The 19,829-nt window shown below is 37.2% G+C and overlaps 1 long non-coding RNA gene and 1 pseudogene across 2 annotated transcripts in view; both read left to right on the top strand.

Moving 5' to 3' along the window:
• Window positions 1-19,829, top strand: part of LOC117313534 (uncharacterized) — a 151,676-nt gene that overhangs the window by 61,237 nt on the left and 70,610 nt on the right. The window lies entirely within an intron of this gene.
• Window positions 5,646-5,746, top strand: LOC117313708 (U6 spliceosomal RNA; annotated as a pseudogene).

Here is a 19,829-nt window from a genome sequence, read left to right as displayed (position 1 = left end):
TTTTTTTTTGTTTACAAATGACCCTAGTTTGCTAGTCTGTAAATTTCAAGCAAGCTGGGACCATGTCTGTTTTATTTCCTGCTGGATCATAAGTACCAAGAAGGATGGTGTATACTAGACTTTCATTAAGCATTTGGTGGAAGAAAGAAGAAAGAAAGGAGAGAGGGAGGGAAGGAAGGAAGGACAGGAAGTTAGCAAGGGTAGGAGATTGTGAGATGTTCTGTATACTGCACTCCTTGGGCAGGAGGAGGCTAGGAACATACTCACCCAGAGGCTAAGGTTAGCCAAACTCTTCTCTTCTTTGTTCAGTACAGATCAAGGAAGATTTCACAAGATGTTTTCCCCCTTAGCCATGTCGGAAAATCATGTTTTCTAAATTAAAAGGGGAATTTGTTGGGTGTCACAGTATTCCTTAGAGAATTAGGCTGTATTCTTCTCTAGCTGTTGTAAGGGGTTTATAGTCAGAGGTAGGAGCCTCTATCTCCACCCACAATTTGCTGTGAGACTATAGGCAACTTACCTCATCTCTATTTTCTCACCTCAAAAAATGAGGGTAATGATGACAGGAATACTTGTTTAGATTCACTGAAATGTGTATCTATGTGAATGCTTGACAAAAAGTAAAGTTATTTGAAAGTAATTTGTGCCAATATTATGGAAAAGAATTGTGACAATTCTGCTGGCTTCAACCCACAAAAGACTAGTTGACAAAAAGAGGCACTGGGAAAGAGGCTAAACCCCAAGCTGTACATATTATATGACCATTTATCTCACTATCAAAGCCAGTTAAAATTAAACTTTAATGCAGCAAGTCAAGGTATAAGGGATGGAATGAGGGGGCATGAGGGGTTTTTGGGGTGCTAGCAGGTTTTATTACTTTACCTGGTTGATGATTAGAGTGGTAGTTATATGTGATAATTAGTTGACCTATACATTTATGTTTTACACTGTTTCTTTATGCATGTTATGCTTCAATAAAAAGTTTAAAATACGATACTGAAGATGATTTTTAAAAATCACCCAAAATTCAACCACTCAGGTGTAACTGCTATTAACATTTTGGTCTCTGCTCTTCTATTTTTTTTCTTTTTATATACAAGTAAATCTACATAGATGCCAATCTTCTCCCACCTACAAAAAAAAAGCCTACAAAAAACATTTATAAATGTAGAAACACACAGTTATACACATTCTATATTTTTATGTAAAGTGGGATTTTGCTACATATAGTATTGTTTTATAACTCATTTTTTAAATGAATATGAAAAAGACTTTGATGTTTTTCCTGATTACTAAAAAAATGCTCAATAAAAATGTAAATGATATAGAATATATGTAAAGAAGAAAGTACAATTCACTTTTGGCCTCATCACTCAGAAAAAAACGATGTCTTATAAATTTCCTAACGGGTATGACATCACAAGTTTTTCCCAAAGTACCTTAACAAAATAGAGTATCTGATTCTGTCCTTCAGATCCAATCTTGCAACTTAGTATAGTACAAATGTTGTTTTAAAGTAATAGGAGGCTTTTCTCTTAGGCCTAATGGGGTGTCTGCATCTGAGTCAAGTCACTGACACATGCCTGAAGGTGGCTCTTGGCTTTGTAAGTTCACAAAGTTAATATTATAATTAACTGTTATCTGAGAGTCAAATTCAAAAGACTAAAACTTACAAGATGCAAACCCCTATCTAGAATGCCATACATGCTCTCGCCTTTACAGCTGCTGGAACCCTCTGCCTGGAACTCTCTCCAATTACTTATATGGCTCTCTCTTCATTCAGATCTCTACTTAAATGTTCTCATATCCAAGGCCTTTCCTGACTATCCTTTTCAAAATAGCATACCTCACTCCCTGACACCGTGAATCCCCTCTTTTATGTTTCTTCTCGGCACTTACCATTATCTGACATTATATTAAGCATTTAGATTTTAGAATATTAGTCAGGGTTTCTTTGTTTTGTTCACTCATGTCTGGCACACAGTATATGCCACAGTGTATGCTCAGTCAATTTTTGTAGAATAAATGAAGTGTTCCCAAACGTGTCACAAGTTAATCGCACCTTTTGCTCCTTCTCTACCTCTAGAAAAATATCTTTGGGAAATGTGATCAAGAGCAGGAGGTATTATATCACCATAAGGGTATCACCATGGAGCATGTACTTACCAATAAAATACGGTTTTATTCTATTGGTGTGATTTTAGAGACACCTTCATCAATCAGTTACCAATTTGAGGCTCATGAGGTTAGAAATGTTCTTGGAGCTCTTTTTAATATTTCAGAAAGTTTAATAAAACCCATGCGGTTATCCTTAATAAGACTATGGGGGAAAAATGAAAATAGATAATCCAGAGGTTACAAAACTTTCTCAGGTCACACTGATTTAGTAATTTTTGTGATTTTATAATACTATCATATTACTGCTAATAAATCATTTGAAAAATGGATTAACATTGACCAAAAAATAGTAATAATATAGGCAGAACAAACTGTTTATTGTTTAATGTATATGAAGCTTATTTGGTAGACAAAATCTTTTAAAGACTCCACTGACACTGGGTAGGAGCAGATGAAATAAATTTAGCCTGATTAGTGAAGCATTTACAAACTTACTTTAGAGAGAGAGGAAGGGTGGAGGTCCTACCTCTGCAGAATGCCTTATTGTATTATGTGACGATTTTGATGAGGAGCACTGTCAAAGGGTGACATTTTTTTCTCCTCCTCCTAGTCTTTGGATTTCAGACTCCTATACACATAAACCAACCTCTGCAGCGGGTGCTTGAAGGTCTAGAGATGGTTTGAAGCAATAATTAGTTTCCTATAGTGCAAGTTCGGGGCTTTGCTTATTTTCATTAATAAGACTGGATTACAAAAAAGATAGCTTGTCACGTCAATCGCAAACTCCCTAAAATGGATAACCAACAAGGACCTACTGTATAGCACAGGGAACTCTGTTCAATATTATGTAACAACCTAAATGGGAAAAGAATTTGAAAAAGAATAGATACATGTATATGTATAACTGAATCATTTTGCTGTATACCTGAAACTAACACAACATTGTTAATCACCTATGCTCCAATATAAAATAAAAAGTTAAAAAAAGAAGATAGCTTATGCTTTCCTTCTCATTTGGTGATAAAGATTATAGCAGAAATTAATGAAATAGAGAATAGGAAAACAATAGAGAAAAATCAATGAAATAAAAAATTGGTTCTTTGATAAATTAACAAAATTGGCAAAAATTAGCCTTGATTGACCAAGGGAAAAAGAGGACTCAACTTATTAAAATCAGAAATGAAAGTGGGGACATCACTACCAACTTTACAGAAACAAAAAAGGATTAAAAGGAAATAATATGGACAATTATATGCCAATAAATTAGATAAGTTAGATTAAATGGACCAATTCATACAAAGGCACAAACTACCAAAACTGACTCAGTAAGAAATATAAAATCTTAATAGACCTGTAACAAAAGATAAATAAATAAATAAATTTAGTTGGTAACCAAAAAAACTATACACAAAGAAAAGTCCAGGCCTAGACAGTTTTACTGGTGAATTTAACCAAACATTTAAAGAATTAATGCCAATTCTTTATAAACTCTTCCAAAAAATAGAAGAGGAGTGAACAAGTTCAACTCATTTTATGAGACCACTTTTATGCTGATACCAAATCCAGAAAAAGACGTCAGAAGAAAGGAAAACTATGGACTAATATCTCTTTGAATATAGATGCAAGTCCTCAACAAGATACAGCAAACCAAATCTGACAACATATTAAAAGGATTATATACCTTGACCAAGTGGGATTAATGCAAAGTTGGTTTTTACATCTGAAAATTAATTAATGTAATATGTAATATTAATAAAGAACAAAGTACCACATGATCATCTTAATAGATGAAGCAAACCCATTTGACATAATCCAATACCCTTTCATGATAAAGGCACTTTAAAAATTAGAAATAGAAGGGAACTTTCTCAATCCAATAAAGGGCATCAGAGAAAAGTCCACAGCTAATATCACACTTGTTGATGAAAGACTGAAGACTTTTCCCCTGAAGTCAGGAACAAGACAAAGATGTCTGCTCTCATCACTTCTAGTATACATTGTGCTGGGGATTCTAGCCAGTGCATTTAACCAAGAAAATGAAATAAAAGGCTTCAGGATTGGAAAGGAAGAAGTAAAACTGTTTCTATTCACAGATGACATCATCTTGTATTTGGAAAATCCTAAGCAATCCACTAAAAACTATTAGAAGTGATAAATTCAGAAAGATTACAGGTTATAATATTAATATACAAAAATCAATTGTAGATAGGGGTAGGGGATTAATAGGTACAAACTACTATGTATAAAACAAACTATAAAGATATATTGTACAGCAGAGGGAATATAGCCAATATTTTATAATAACTTTAAATGGAGTATAATCTATGAAAATTTTAAATCACCATGTTGTACACCTGAAACTAATATAACATTATAAATCAACTATACCTCATTTAAAAGCATTAATTGTAATTCTATACACAAGCAATGAATAATCTTAAAATGAAATGAAGAAATTTATTTACAATAGCTTAAAAAAGAATAAAATATGATAAATTTTACAAAAGAACTGTAAAACTTATACTCTGCTATCTGTAAAGCATTGTTAAAAATAATTAATGAAGATGAAAATAAATGGAAAGACATTTTATGTGCATGTGTCAGAAGACAATGTTGGTAAAATGGCAATACTCCCCCAATTGATCTACAGATTTGATGTAATCCTTATCAAACTTACACTTGGTTTCTTTGCAAAAATTGACAAGCTGATCATAAAATTCATATGGAGATTTGAGAAAACTAGAAGAGTCAAAATAATCTTGGAAAAGAAGAACAAAGTTGTAAGTTGAAGGACTTACACTTCCCAATTTCAAAACTTACTGTAAAGCTACAATAATCAAGACAGTGTGGCAGTGGCATAAGGACAGACATATAGATCAATAGAGTAGAATTAAGGGTCCAGAAATAAACCTCCATTTATAGTCAATCGACTTTTGACAAAGGTACCAAAAAAAATTAAGTGGGGGAAAGAATAGTCTTTTCAATAAATGATACTGGGGCAACTGAATATCTGCATGCAAAAAAAAAAAAAAAAAAAAAAAAGAAGTTGGACCTATACTTCACATCATATACAAAAATTAAGTAAAAGTGCATCATAGACCTAAATGTAAGAGCTAAAAATATAACACTCTTAGAAGAAAATGTGGGCATAGATCTGTTGGATTTGGATTTGGCAATGGTTTTTGAAATATAAAAACAGAAGTACAAGGAACAAAAGAAAAAAATAGACTAATTGGACTTTATCAAAACTAAAACTTTTGTGCTGCAAGAAACATAATCAAAAAAGTGAAAAGACATCCCACTGAATGGGAGAAAATATTTGCAAATCATAAATCTAACAAGGGACTTGCATCTAGAATACATAAAGGACTCTTACAACTCAAAAATAAAAAAGACAAATAATCTAATTTTAAAAATTACAAAGGGTCTGAATAGACATGTCTCTAAAAAAGATATACAAATGGTAAATCAAAACCATACATAATGGGATACCACTTCATATATATATATAATAAAAATATGGGTAAGTTCTTGCTTGGGAGGCACATATACTAAAGTTGGAATGACACAGAGAAGATTAGCATTGCCCCTGTGCAAGGATGACACAAATTTATGAAGAGTAAGTATTGGAGAGAATATGGAGAAATTAGAACCCCCATATGCTGCTGTTAGGAATGTAAAATTGTACGCTTTGGAAAACAACCTGGAAATTCCTCAAAAGGTAAACATATAGTCACCCTATGACCCAGCAACTCCATTCCTACACCCAAGAAAACATATGTCCACCAAAAAATGTTGTCCATGAAAGATCAGAGCAGCATTCTTTTTTTTTTTTTTTTTTAGCATTCTTCATAATATCCAAAGAATAGAAATAACCCAAATGCCCATCAGCTGATGAATGGATAAATAATAAGTGGTATAGCCACACAATGGAATATTATTTGGCAATAAAAAGGAATAAAGTACTGACACATGCTACAAAAGAGATGAATCTTGAAAATATATTAAACAAAAGAGGCCATAAACAAAAGACCACATATTGTTTGATTGATATGAAATGTCCAGAAAAAATCCATACAGACAGAAGTAAATCAGTGGTTATCTAGGGCTGGGAGTGTTTGGGAAGTGATACCTAAAGAGAACATGGTTTCTTTTGGAGTGATGAAAATGTTCTAAAATTTGATACCTAAAGAGAACATGGTTTCTTTTGGAGTGATGAAAATGTTCTAAAATTTATTGTGCTGTTGTTCACACAGCTCTGAGAATATACTAAAAACCATTGAATTGTACACTTTAAATGAGTGAATTGTGTGGTATGTGAATTATATTTTGATAAACCTGCTAAAAAAAGTTAATAATATATTAACTGTAGACTACACTCATTGAAGAAGAAATTAATGAATTGAAAGACAGACCTGAGAAAATCACTCTGAATGCAACACAGAAACAGAGAACATGAAAGAGATACATTGTTTGAGAATCTCTGTCATATATCTTAGTGGAGTGCCAGAAAGAGAATATAAAGAATAAAGGAAAAGAAGATACTAAAAAAAATTGATCATGGCTAAGTAGTTTCCACGACTTAAGATAGATCAAAAGCCCGAGTCTGAAGGAGCTCATGGAGAAGGAGCAGTTGCAGAATAGGCAAAAAGAAAACCTTAAATGCTGATCAACAGAAAAATCATATTGCTTATAAAGGAATGATATTTAGACTGACAAAACAATTCTGTTCAGTATCAGTGGGTGCCACAAAGCAAAGAAACGTCTTTCAAGTGCCGAGAAAAAAATTAGCTTTTACCTAAAACTCTAACTATTTAGCCTACCATTGAAGAATTAAAATAGAAACATCCCAGACATCTAAAAAGTAATTTTTACTACACATAGCTCTTTGCTTTTGAACTACTGATTGATCTAATTCAGCAAGAAGGAAATTAAACCTGGAAGAAATCTATGGAGTCAAGAAGCAATAGTAAACAACAAAATTGTACATGTGCTGAATAAAATAAGAATGTCACCGAGCCCCATCCAACCATCTTATATTTCATATCAAGGTATCAGACAATATGAGCAAACTTGATATTGAACAGATTTGGGGTCTTAGGCTATATTGAGAATCTTTTTTTCTGGCTTGAAAAGATTGAATTTTTTAAGATGGAACTGAGATATATTTAACATGTTCCTCAGGGGTGTGTGTGTGTGTGTGTGTGTGTGTGTGTGTGTGTGTGTTTCAGGGAGACGCATGTCCAGTTTGCTAACAAGTCTTCCCTGCCTCCACTCAGGGAATTTATGGTCACAGAAGACCAAATTATTGAAATGCACGGATCAGAGCTGCCCCCATGGTTCTTCACCCACTCTCTCCCTTCTCCAGGTCTTACACTTCACTCTTCTCACTCCCATTCCCTGTTCTCTATCCCTATTGGCAGTGACCCCTTCACTGATTGCTAGACACTGGGTGAGGAGCAAAAAAGCTGTTTAGTATATCCATGTGGTGAGACCATTTTGGCGATTAGTTACATCTAATCTAGAGTCACTGACAACGATTCAACCTGAATTTTTGCCTCTTTATATACAGCTTGAATATGAGATGAACCGGCCACTGTTGGCCAGACTTTGGAGAAGCAAGTCTCCTGTAAATTACACAATGTACCTTGCTCAAAGTCTTGGAGAATACATGGATCATTGCTCTTCTAAAATGAATGTGATGCTGCTAAGTGCTTCTTCGGACCATCCACCAATTCCCTTTTGGGAAAACCCACTCTATCAGAGTCCAAGCAGGGCCTCACTGGATGGTAACTGTTGGTACAGTGAAGTATTATTCCTGCCTCAGTGACCTGATGTATTGCCTCAAGCTTCGTTCTCTTCTTCAGGTCATATTATTTACTTTTCCCTTTTATGTTGTGAGGGACTACTGCTTTCACAGCACACCGCGTTCTGAGCACTGACGTCAGTGATCCAGTGGCTTCCATGCAGTGGCGGAGATCAGCACACAGTCCTATCTCTCATCCACTTGCACAATCACAAACAAAGTCAAGCAGACCCCTTTCCGCACTTGTGCTGTATTTATTCTTAGCACTCCACTGGGACTTGGCAACAACCAATGCAACTAGGAGATATTTTGTTTGTATTAGGTCAACAGTCATCTGAGATTTTCATCTATCCTGTTTGTTATGGAGCAGTGGTCCCTGTTCCAACATTCCATCCAAATCACAAATGGCTTGGATAAATCCATCTTGATAAATGACATGGAGAGCTGAATCACTGGTATTTATTTACTTTTGAAATTCACATTTAAATCAATATTAATAAAATGACATTGATGTGTGCCTACCAGTGCTATATTCTTTGTTAAGAAAATATGAATGCAAACTCTCAGAGAATCCCAGTTTCCCTAAACTATCCAGAGATGTGTAAATATGTAGCTGCTTAGAAAGGCCATTCTCACTGCTCTTATAATTTCGATTATTCTGAAGAAGGTGTTATTATTTTTTCAAATATAAAGTTTAGTAGCTTTCTCTTTAAAGGAAGAGAATAGCTAGTGAAATTAGGTATACTCTGTAGCGTGAAGTTAGGCTCTTCTTATTAAAGTTCCTGTGTAGATCTCTAACCATGCTTCGTATTTTGACTCTCACCAGTGTCTTCTCTTTAAAAATATAGGTTTCCCATATCAGATATCCAGCCTCCTTCATAAGTTCTAGTGTCTTTGTTGTGTAACACTTACTTTGTTGTGTAACCTCACTTTGTTGTGTGACACTTAATAATTTTCAACCTCTGGTATCTACTTTGGTCTTCACAACAATCTTGTGAGGCAGGGACACCAGATATTGTGTGCCTTTCCATTTTACCTCTGGTGTGAAATGTTTTTCTTCTTATAATTAGTGTAATTATAGTAAAATTAATTATGCTTTAAGAATTTTGCAATGCCCAGTGAAAACCAGGAGAAATGTTAAGGTGTTGTAAAAACAGACTCAGGAATTTCTAACTTAACAGTCAGAGCCATCCTACCTGTACAGTGAAATACACCTAATTGAAATAAACCAAGCTAATGGGAAAAAGGGTGGCATCTAGTAAATGCCAAAAAAGCCTGGAGCTACACATAAAACAATGCCCTATTTAGCTTCTTGGCCTCTTCATGTTTTTCATGCATGCCTCTCAGGCCACATGTTGATCTTTAATTACATTCACTTTCTTCTCCCCCCCACTCCACCCCCTCCCCAGGAATAGTATGCCTTATTTTTAAAAAGTTTTACCTACATAACAATTTTAAGATATAGGTTGTGGAGGCCTTTGAGTACTATATAAGTCAGGGCAAGTACCTGCTAGCTGCTTTAACAGTCAAACTTTAAAATCTCATTTACTTAACACAACAAAGAATTATTTCTTACTCTTGTCACAGTCAAGTGCAGGCCAGGCAAATTTTCTTTAGTGGTATCTCAGAGATCCAGCTGCTTCCATATTGCAACAACAGGAATGCAAGAATTCACACATGCTCATAACTGCCTTGGACCCAGAGAAGCCTTGGGCATCATTTATGCTCATATTTCCATTGGCCAGAACTGGTTATGAGGTCTCAACTCAAGTACAATGCTGAGAAATGTAGAGGAACATGTTGAGTATTTGGTGAGTGCTAACTATATTTCCTATGAATGTGCAGAATGATTTCGACTCATAGAAAATTAGAGCAGAAAAAGATTTTAGAAGACATCTAGTTTAATCTATTTCCTTATAGCATCAGAGGTTAGAGAGGTTGAATGACTTGGCCAAATTTGCACAAAGTGGCAGAGAGAGGAGTGATTATAATAAGTAATGTTTACTAGGCTCTTATTATGTGCCAGGAACTATGTTAACACATCTATGTGCCTTAACTCCCTGAACCTTCACACTGACCCTATGAGACAGACACTGTTCTTATCTTCATTTTAAAGATGAAAAATTAAAGCTTAGAGAAGACAGGTAAAACATCTCAGGTCACACAGTTAATAAACGGCAGAAGGCAGGTTCAAACCCAGTCTGCCTATCATCAAAATGCCAACATGTAGTCTATCACTTGATGGCCAGTATTTTTGTTCTGATTTCCAAATCCTTCTTCTGATCATACCAACAGACTACATGGTTTCGGGGTTAGATATAGAAGTCCTTATTAAAGAATTATGCTACAGGAACTTTAAGACTGAAACTGCTCCAGTATCTCTACTTGTCTAGAAGACAGGTTGAAGTTATTTGTGAGAGCAGGGAGAAAGCAATGCCATAAACATAGGCAAATTACACTAGAGTATCATGGTGAAACTTGCTCCTGGCTTTGAATGAGGTTTTTCCATAAAATATATGAGTATTTTCTGTCATGTGAGAAATACCCAATACGTAAGAAACATTAACTTACACCTGCAGGGTAGATGAATGGCGAAAACAGATGTTGCAGCATCTGTTTAAGAAGCAAATACTAAATCAGATATCGTGGTCATTTCTTGTGGTTCTTGTTCTTCTATATGACAGCAATACTGGAAGTTTTACTCATAATTGTTCACATCTACCTATTTGATCAGGGAGTAGGCATCAAAGCCTAGAGTTTTCTTGGAAATGTTAGCTGTTGTATCATCAATGCAAAATTCTTCATTTCTAGTGAAAAAGACAAAAATAGATTTATAAAATTTTTTCTCATTAAGATTAAATTACGATGTGTTTTGCACAGTACCTGGAAAAAAGTAAGCACTCAATAAATGGAATCTCTTGCTATTCTTCTCACTATTATTATTACTATTATACATCTTAGCCTGTAAATCACTACAGAACCAGTTTTTCCTCACTTTCAACTTTGATGTTATTGCAAAATTCTTTATACCAGTACGGAATGAAAATTTCACTGGGGGGGTGGTTCTGACATAGAATTACCCATTCTATTTATTTAACTGAAATGACTGCTTGTTTGATTGACTTCACCATATTGCCACATTGCTTTAGACCCAGCTTGCAATTGGATGCCGCCAATAGGAAGGCATGGACCCACAAAGTTTCTGAAACATATGGACACAGGCCAGGTGAAATATGAGATAATTAACTGAGTATCATTCCAAACGAGTGTTTTGGAGGAAAAATAATTTTCTGTTATCTAGTCTTGATGAAGTCTCCTGGGGAACGAAGCATGCTGTCCAGGAAGAATTAGTCTAGTTGCCATCAGAAGAACTGGTAGGAGTCCCAACTCTTGTTACCAATTTATTAAGTCCCTTACTTTCTCAGAAGTGTCTGGGTTTTTTTTTTTTCCTTTTCTACTGTTAAGTGGGGTAGTTATTTTGAGAGTTTAATAAGATATATAAGGCCTAAAAAAATTCCATATTCATATAAAACCCCACCATAATATGATAAGTGAGGTCTAAAAATTCAGTTGTGTAAAATATAAAGTCATCTTATTGCATGATTAATGAAATGCAGGAAGTTCCAGGGTCCAAGTGTGCAATCCATACTACCCAGGGCCTGCTGAAGTTTGGTGTTTTAAAGTTTCCTATTTAACTGGCCAGTTTGGGCCAAGAGAATATTTGGGATTCAGAGGTCTATTTTCCTTTTCCGGCTTTCCCCAAATGGTTTGAGATTGTTTACTATTTCCTCTTCTGGTGTCACTCATTTTTTTCTTCCCACCCAAATAAACTTTAGCTTTTCCTGATTAAGAAAGGGCTGATCAGAGGATGGAAGTCAGTGCCAGTCATGTGCCAAATTCATCTTATGGGGCGATTTTCACTGTATTCCGTTAGATTTAGAGAGGTTAAGTAAGTTACCCATGGTCAATGTGTAATGGAGTAGAGAAAAGTTTGTTCTGCTGTTTGTTCTTAGGGAAAGCACTGTGTTTACTTGAGGTAATAATTTGATATGTTGTAATTCATGCTGTGCATAAACTGAGAGGAGGAATTGGCATTGTTAATGAAGGGATGGTGTGGCTTGGGGACGGGGGTGGGGGAGGGTGGAGAAAACATAAAAATGAGAAAGCCAGAAAAGAGAGTAGGAGGAAAGGGACTGGCAGAATGCTGTGCTCAGAGCTCCTGGTAATCCCTGGATCTTCAATGTGTGTACAATATCCAAATATATACTTGAAGTCATTGGTATTCCTGTGGAAATCTGGGAAGGGGTTGAATTCCAAATCTGGGTTTCCACTAGGTTGATATGGGAAGAGCATAGATGAACACAGGCATTTAGGCCCCCTTCTGACATCTGAGCTGTTTGTGAAAGGTCCCAATACTACTTAATAAGATAATTACTCATGTCCACGTCATTAAAAATGTACACTAGAATCTCTGTGAAATGGTCTTAATTAACATCAGCTTTTGAATCTGGCTCCATATAATCTATAGAAAATCTTAATTTGTCTTCTGTTTGATCTAATTCTAGAATACAGTTAAGTTTTAAGCCTTAGAGCTGAAAACACCACTTTTCCTGAAATCCTTTTAGATTGGAAACTAAGCCAGAATTCACAACTGTTTCCTTCACTGCACATCAAATAAGCAGGGATCTGTTGAGTAGCATTTTAAACCCTTAGAATTCTTTGCATGAAATTGAAACTGCAGAGAATGCCATTTTATGGAAATAAATCCATCCCATGGCCATTGCATGTAAATTTTCCACTTTGTTCTGAAGCCATAAAAGGAAAATTAGGGCTTCCCTGGTGGCGCAGTGGTTGGGAGTCCGCCTGCCGATGCAGGGGACGCGGGTTCGTGCCCCGGTCTGGGAGGATCCTGCATGCCGCGGAGCGGCTGGGCCCGTGAGCCATGGCTGCTGAGCCTGCGCGTCCGGAGCCTGGCAACGGGAGAGGCCACAGCAGTGAGAGGCCCACGTACCGCAAAAAAAAAAAAAAAAAAAGGAAAATTATTTTCAGCTTTTCATCTACATGTAGTTGATATACAGAAAAAAATCTTATTTTAATAGCATATTAAATATTTATTGTCTAGGTTATTAAAACATTCCCCAAGACCAGTGGTTCCTGCTTTGCCCAAATACCCCCTGAAAGATATCACACATTTTCACTGGTAACCATGACTTCCCAAGCCAGGATACTCCCTTAGGGATTGAGGCAGGCAGGGGAAGAAATGTGTCCATTTTTAAGAAATATGTGAAGAGCAGATCAGAATTTTCAGGGCTCTGTGTACAATTAGGAAGAGCTCCTTCTACCCATCTTGAGAATCTGACTGTTACGGGTTGAATTATGTCCTCCTAAATTCATCTGTGGAAGTCCTGACATCCCCATTACTTCAGAATGTGACCTTATTTGAAGATACGGCCTGTTTTTTTCTTGGTTTTTTTTTGTGGTACACGGGCCTCTCACTGTTGTGGCCTCTCCCGTTGCCAGGCTCCGGACGCGCAGGCTCAGCGGCCGTGGCTCATGGGCCCAGCTGCTCCGCGGCATGTGGGATCTTCCCGGACCGGGGCACGAACCCGCGTCCCCTGCATCGGCAGGCGGACTCTCAACCACTGCGCCACCAGGGAAACCCACTATTGACTTTTTAAAAGAGAAAAAAAGAAATTTGTGTGTTATACATAATTCATAGATCTCTGAGTCTTCCAGTATTCTGGGTACATGTCTTATTTCAGCTACATACCCTTGCCATGTAACTTTGGGAAGTTCAGCACCTTCTTTAATACTCGTGAGGCTCCTGGGGTGGGAGAAGTGTATATTCTTCTGGCTGCTGGTTGTCATCTGTCCCTCAGAATTCCTTCTTCTGGCCTTGCCTTAGCCACCCATGCATGTTTCGTCACCACTCTTGCTGCCTGATCTCTCCCTTCTTCATCTTTGCTCCAAATGTGCATAAGCCACCTTCTCCTTCATTCCTCAAGGCAGCTCTACAACACAGCTGCTATTATCACAGGATTTTAATAAAGATTTGGGGATAATAGAAGGATCCCAGCACAGATGAAGAAGCTAACTGAATGGCTGACTTCACTATTCCTAAAGAACTCGGCCAATCCCTACACAGGGGAGTCTATCAGGGCCATTTTCTCTTTAGCCGCAAATGCCTCAGGTTGCTGGGGTCTGCAATTTTCCATCTTCCCACTTCTTCGTGTTTCCTGGGGTTCCTAATACTTCCTTCCCCTCTAGTTGCCAAGGGCAAGTCAAGAATCCCTGTAATGTTATAATGCAACACAGTTTAGCTCCTGCTTTTTCTCAGTTTCTTTCTTCCAGACTAGCCCACAAGCCGTTTTTGTTTGTTTGTTTGTTTGTTTGTTTTTTGCGGTACGCGGGCCTCTCACTGTTTTGGCCTCTCCCGTTGCGGAGCACAGGCTCCGGATGCGCAGGCTCAGCGGCCATGGCTTACGGGACCAGCCGCTCCACGGCACGTGGGATCTTCCCGGACCGGGGCACGAACCCATGTCCCCTGCATCGGCAGGCGGACTCTCAACCACTGCGCCACCAGGGAAGCCCCACAAGCAGTTTTTTAACAGAATGACAGTAAGACCCAGAAACAAGTCTTCCCAAATAAAAGCGGTAAATCCTGCAACTCATTCAGAACACAGCTCCAGTGTGTTTAATTTTTTTAAAAAAGGCAATTTTGTTTTCCTCATATATAAACAAAAGTCCAATTCTTTAAATTCGGCTTGGAGCTAGTTTAAGTTTGAAACCCAAGGAGTATTCCAGAGAAATGTCAGGACTTTGGATGGCCGTAGAGGCTGAGCCTGGTGCAGATAGATTTTTTAATGGAAGAGTTTAAGTTTAAACTTTAAGTTTAAACTTAGATTTTTTAGATAGATTTTTTATAGATAGGTAGATTTTTTATTTTTTATAGATAGATAGATTTTTTAATGGAAGAGCTTAAGTTTAACATAAGTTTAAAAAACTTATGTTTTTTTAAACATAAGTTTAATATTTAAACTTATGTCCAAGCCAGACCAAAAGAAGGACATAAGAATTTTCCCCCCAAGGTACTAGAGAGAAACAAACACCAGAATTTACAATTATGATAACTTTACTTACAAATCTTATGGCTTAGGGGCTTCCCTGGCACAGTGGTTAAGAATCCACCTGCCAATGCAGGGGACATGGGTTGGAGCCCTGGTCCGGGAAGATCCCACATGCTGCGGAGCAACTAAGCCCATGCACCACAACTACTGAGCCTGCACTCTAGAGCCCGTGAGCCACAACTACTGAGCCCGCATGCCACAACTACTGAAGCCCATGCACTTAGAGCCCGTGCTCCACAACAAGAGAAGCCACCACAATGAGAAGCCTGTGCACCACAACCAAGAGTAGCCACCGCTCACCACAACTAGAGAAAGCCCTCATGCAGCAACAAAGACCCAATGCAGCCATAAATAAATAAATAAATAGATTAATTAATTTTTTAAAAATCTTGCAGCTTAGAGATGTCGTATTTGGTGAAATAAATAGACATTTTAGAATGAATTGAATATTTAGTCAGGTAAAAGAAAGGGTAAATAGAAGAATCACAAAGCAGTATTATTAATTAAAAGTCTTGAGTTGTACACTAAGACATTAAACTTTTCACACTGGGATTAGAAAATCTAGTTATTTCCCCAAGAGTTTGCACCCCACTCTAACTGGAGATGGAATAAATCCCCTGGTGTGGGAGGTAGAATTTGAGGGGATTTATTTCAAGTTCGAGGGCATTTGGAAAAAGCAGACCTTTGTTATTAATGCTCAAAAGCATCCAAGTGATACTTGGGGGGGCGGGGTGTGGGCGATGCTGATGATTAAGTAAAGCGATTACAAATGGTAGAGGAAAGAACTACCGATCCTACCAAACGTAAAATCAAAGCACTCTTTGGTGCCCTGAGTAGGGAATCACGTTTAAGCCAATAAGTAAACTGCAACTCAAACCATGATGAATGTGTTGAAATTAAAGCTCTAGAGTAAACCTAAGCAGCTGAAAGCAGATTGTTACCATGTTAGAACGTTTCTAAGGTCCTCAGTGAGAGGAAAGTAGGGAAGAAAAACGATCTTGAAAGTTATTCTGAAATTGGATTAATTTCCCATTCAAGAAATACAATTATATTCCCTTCAAAATGATTTTCCAAGTCAACAGTACTTATAGAACTCTTCACAGTACCTAGAAATGACACACTCTTTCGTACACAGTTCTTTCAGGAAATTGATCTTTATTCTTTAAAGACCAAACTTGCATCCAGCATAGCCAGGAACTCAGGGGCGGACATCTTTGTGAGTAACATTTTGCTCTGTCTTTCCTGAGAACTAGCAGAGAACTAAAGCTAAAGAGTGTGGGTTTGGGACTGGGGCATGCCATGGGCCTCAATTCCACAGTGGACCCTTACTGCCAATTCCTGCCATTCTGAAAATGAGGTGTGCTTGGCTCCTTGCAGATAAAACCCCTTCATCTTTATAACTAGGACTTGTAGACATTTGCACAGTGGCATCAAACAAATTCTGTGACTTTGATTGTTCCCATACACATGTTGTTTCTCAAGCCCCCACATCCTATAAAATGTCATTTGTAGAAACCTTTACCAGCACAGTTTTTGAAACCAGCTTTCCATCCTAATGCCTAAGACTCTGCCTGGATGGTGTTCTGGCATTCTGGATGGTGTGGCTGGCCAGCATCTAGGTTTTGTCCAGTATGCTGCCACACAGAACTTTTCCCTTTGCTCTACGTACTGTAGCCCCAGGTTAAGCAGTGCTCCATCCCCTTGCCAGCATGAATTCCGCAGACATTGTACCCCAGGTCAGCCCAGAGCTCCTGAGCATTCCTTTCGCAGAGGAGAAAATGATTACTTTAGCCTGGTTGGAACATTTAAGAAGCCAAAGCCAGCTCTGCATCTATCAGCCTTACGCTGATCTTGTGGCCTCTAGCTTTGGAATATGTGATTAATGCTTTGACTTATGCCACAGTTTTTTGACTTATGCTACCATCTAAGTCCCCATATTATATGACTCTGAGCTACATCTGGATCAGAGTTTTTATTTTGATTACCCATCTGCTACTCAATTTTCTCTGGGACTGACTGGCAGTACTGCTTCTTCCCACCCTTCTTTCCAGTGAATCGACATTTGTCCTTGGGTAGAAGTCTCCATGTCTGAGTCACTAATGCCCACTTCCTCCTTACGCTACCATAGCCAGCCCCATGTCGCTATCTCAGCTCATGGCAATGGCCTATCACTGTAGTAACTACACCTCCTCCTTGCGCCCAGAGTCCCTCTGGCTCTCTCTCTGTTCTAAACATCTCTGATTTTGCTTTCTAAAAAAGCAAATCCACATCCAGTAACAATAATATTATGTAAGCTATGTTGAACACTTCTGAAGTGTCAATACTGGGCTTATTATCTCTAGGTCTCACGATATCCCCAAGGTAGGTCTCATTACCCTATTTTATCAGTGAGAAAAATGAGTCTTGGAAAGCATACAACCAGAAAGTGGTGAAGCTGGAATCAGGCTGGGTGGGGTCTGGGATCAAAACCAGAGCACCTCCATTTTACCAAGCTGCCTTCCTTTGAGAAGAGCAGTATATTATCTTTAATCATCACCAATATTATTAACTCTGTTTACAGGTGAATATATAGAGACTTAGGCACACCATGAGTGAGGAATCCAATATGTGAGTCACATTTGACTCTCAAAACTTTGCTTTTTCCACTACAAGATGCTGTCTTTCGTAATAGCACTTACTACCTTATAAGTTATATACTGGCTTTGTAAACACTCAAATTTCAGCCTGCAACCAGTTTAAGTGCCCCTATAATAAAGTCTCTTGTTATTGCATCTGAAACATGGCTTAGACGACCACCTTCTTCCCTTCTGTTTCTCTGCCTCCTTCTCAGTTTCCCCCTCCAGTTGTCCTTGGAATGATTCATTTTTCCATCTTTTCGACAGGCATAGATTGTCCCTGAGGATGTTTACAGAACTTGAAATATCAGCCAGAATGCCAGCTTTAAATTACAGTGAGGAATGGAGCTATCAAGCTTTCTGGTGACTCATGTTTGTTGATCAGTACCCTCTCTCTTGTGGGCAAATCTATGTGGGATGTTAAATTTGTAATTGGGATATGGATTAACAAAATAAGAATTGGAACAAGAGAAATTAGCTGAGGTGACTGGGTGTGACAGCCTACAATGGTTCAATGCATCCATTTCTGCATTTGGAACTTTGCTGTCACTGGCCTGGGCTGGTTGAATCCTTGGACCAGGGCACTGACTCTCTTGGACAGTGCTACTGTAGACTGTTGAACAGTTGTTATTGTGCTTGATATACTAAACAATTTTTAAGAATTTTAAAACTGAGATGTTCCATAAATACAAAAATATTTATGGAATATGTGTAAAGTGTAAAGAACAAATATGGTGAAAATCCACTTATCCACTGTCCAGGCAAGAAACAGAACATGACCAAGAATGTTGAAGTTTCTGTGTGTTCCTTTCTCTTCTGTGTCCCATTTCCTTTCTCAAATAACGATGACCCAGCATTTTATGTTTATAATTTGATTTCTTTTCATAATAGCGTTACCTTTTCCTTGAATTTCTAAACAACAGATTGGCTTTAAATGAATGGAATCATGCAATATTTATTTTTTATCAAACTTTTAAAAAATTCATGTTGTTTTATATAGCAGAAATCCATTAAATTTCTAGTCCATAGTAATTCATTGCAGTAACACACAACTTATTTATCTATTCTATTGTTGATAGGCATTTGGGTTGCTCAGAGTTTGTTGAAATAATAAATAGTACTACCAGGTACATTTTAGGGTATTTCTCTTGGCATGTATGTGCATGGATTTCCAGGAGTGGAATTCCTGGGTCATGGGGTATGCACATTTTCAAGTTTATTAGAATATAAATTGTGTTCAAAAGTGGATGTAGCAGCTATTGGCACTTCTATCAGCTGTATAAAATCCATCTTTTTCCCACATCCTCACAAGTGTGTAATGTTGCTAGACTTTAATTTCCATTGTGGGTGTGATATTTTATCTCACTGTAGTTTGAATTTACACTTCGTCATTTCTAATAAAGTTGAGCATCTTTTCGCATGTTTATTTTCATTTATGATTATTAATCTGTGAGTTCTTGTTCAAAATGTTGCCCTTTTTTTTGAATTGTTCTCTTTCTTGTTAATTGATTTGTAAGAGAGGTTTTTTGGTTTACATTTTTTTAAAAAAACATATTTTGGTGATTAATCTTTTGTGGGTTTTGTGTGTCAAAAAATCATTTTTCCCAGTTTGCGTATTTTCTTTTAATTATTTTTATATCTTTTGAATAAAACAATAGAATTTAAGTTTTCCTTTATTGTTTGTGTGTTTTAAGAAATCCTTCCCCATTTGGAGGTCATAAAAACACTCTCCTCTGTTGTTAGCTTTGCCTTTCTCATCTAAGATTAGTTTAATGGAACTGGTTTTTGAATATAGTGTGCGAGAGGGATAGAATTTTATTTTTCCACGTGTGGATACCCAAGTGTGCCAAGATAATTTATTGAAAAGTACATTCTTTCTCTAATGACCTGCTACACACCTTCTGTCATATATTAAAGATCCATATACTAGTAGACCTGTTTAAAACTTTCTATTCTGTTTCATTTGACTGTTCCATAATCAGACCCTCTGTCTTAATTATCATGGCTTTATAATAATTCTAAGTATGTGATAAAATAAGTACCTTTTCTTCTTCTTTTTCTTCTTGGCCCTTTGCTCTTCCCTATAAATTTTAAAATTGACTTGTCAAGTACCGCAAAATGCCTGTTGGGATTTTAATAGGAATATCATCAAAATCACCAACC

The sequence above is a fragment of the Tursiops truncatus genome, chromosome 9, assembly GCF_011762595.2.
Source record: "Tursiops truncatus isolate mTurTru1 chromosome 9, mTurTru1.mat.Y, whole genome shotgun sequence".
Classification (NCBI taxonomy): Eukaryota; Metazoa; Chordata; class Mammalia; order Artiodactyla; family Delphinidae; genus Tursiops; species Tursiops truncatus.
This window is presented reverse-complemented; position numbering and strand designations above follow the sequence as displayed.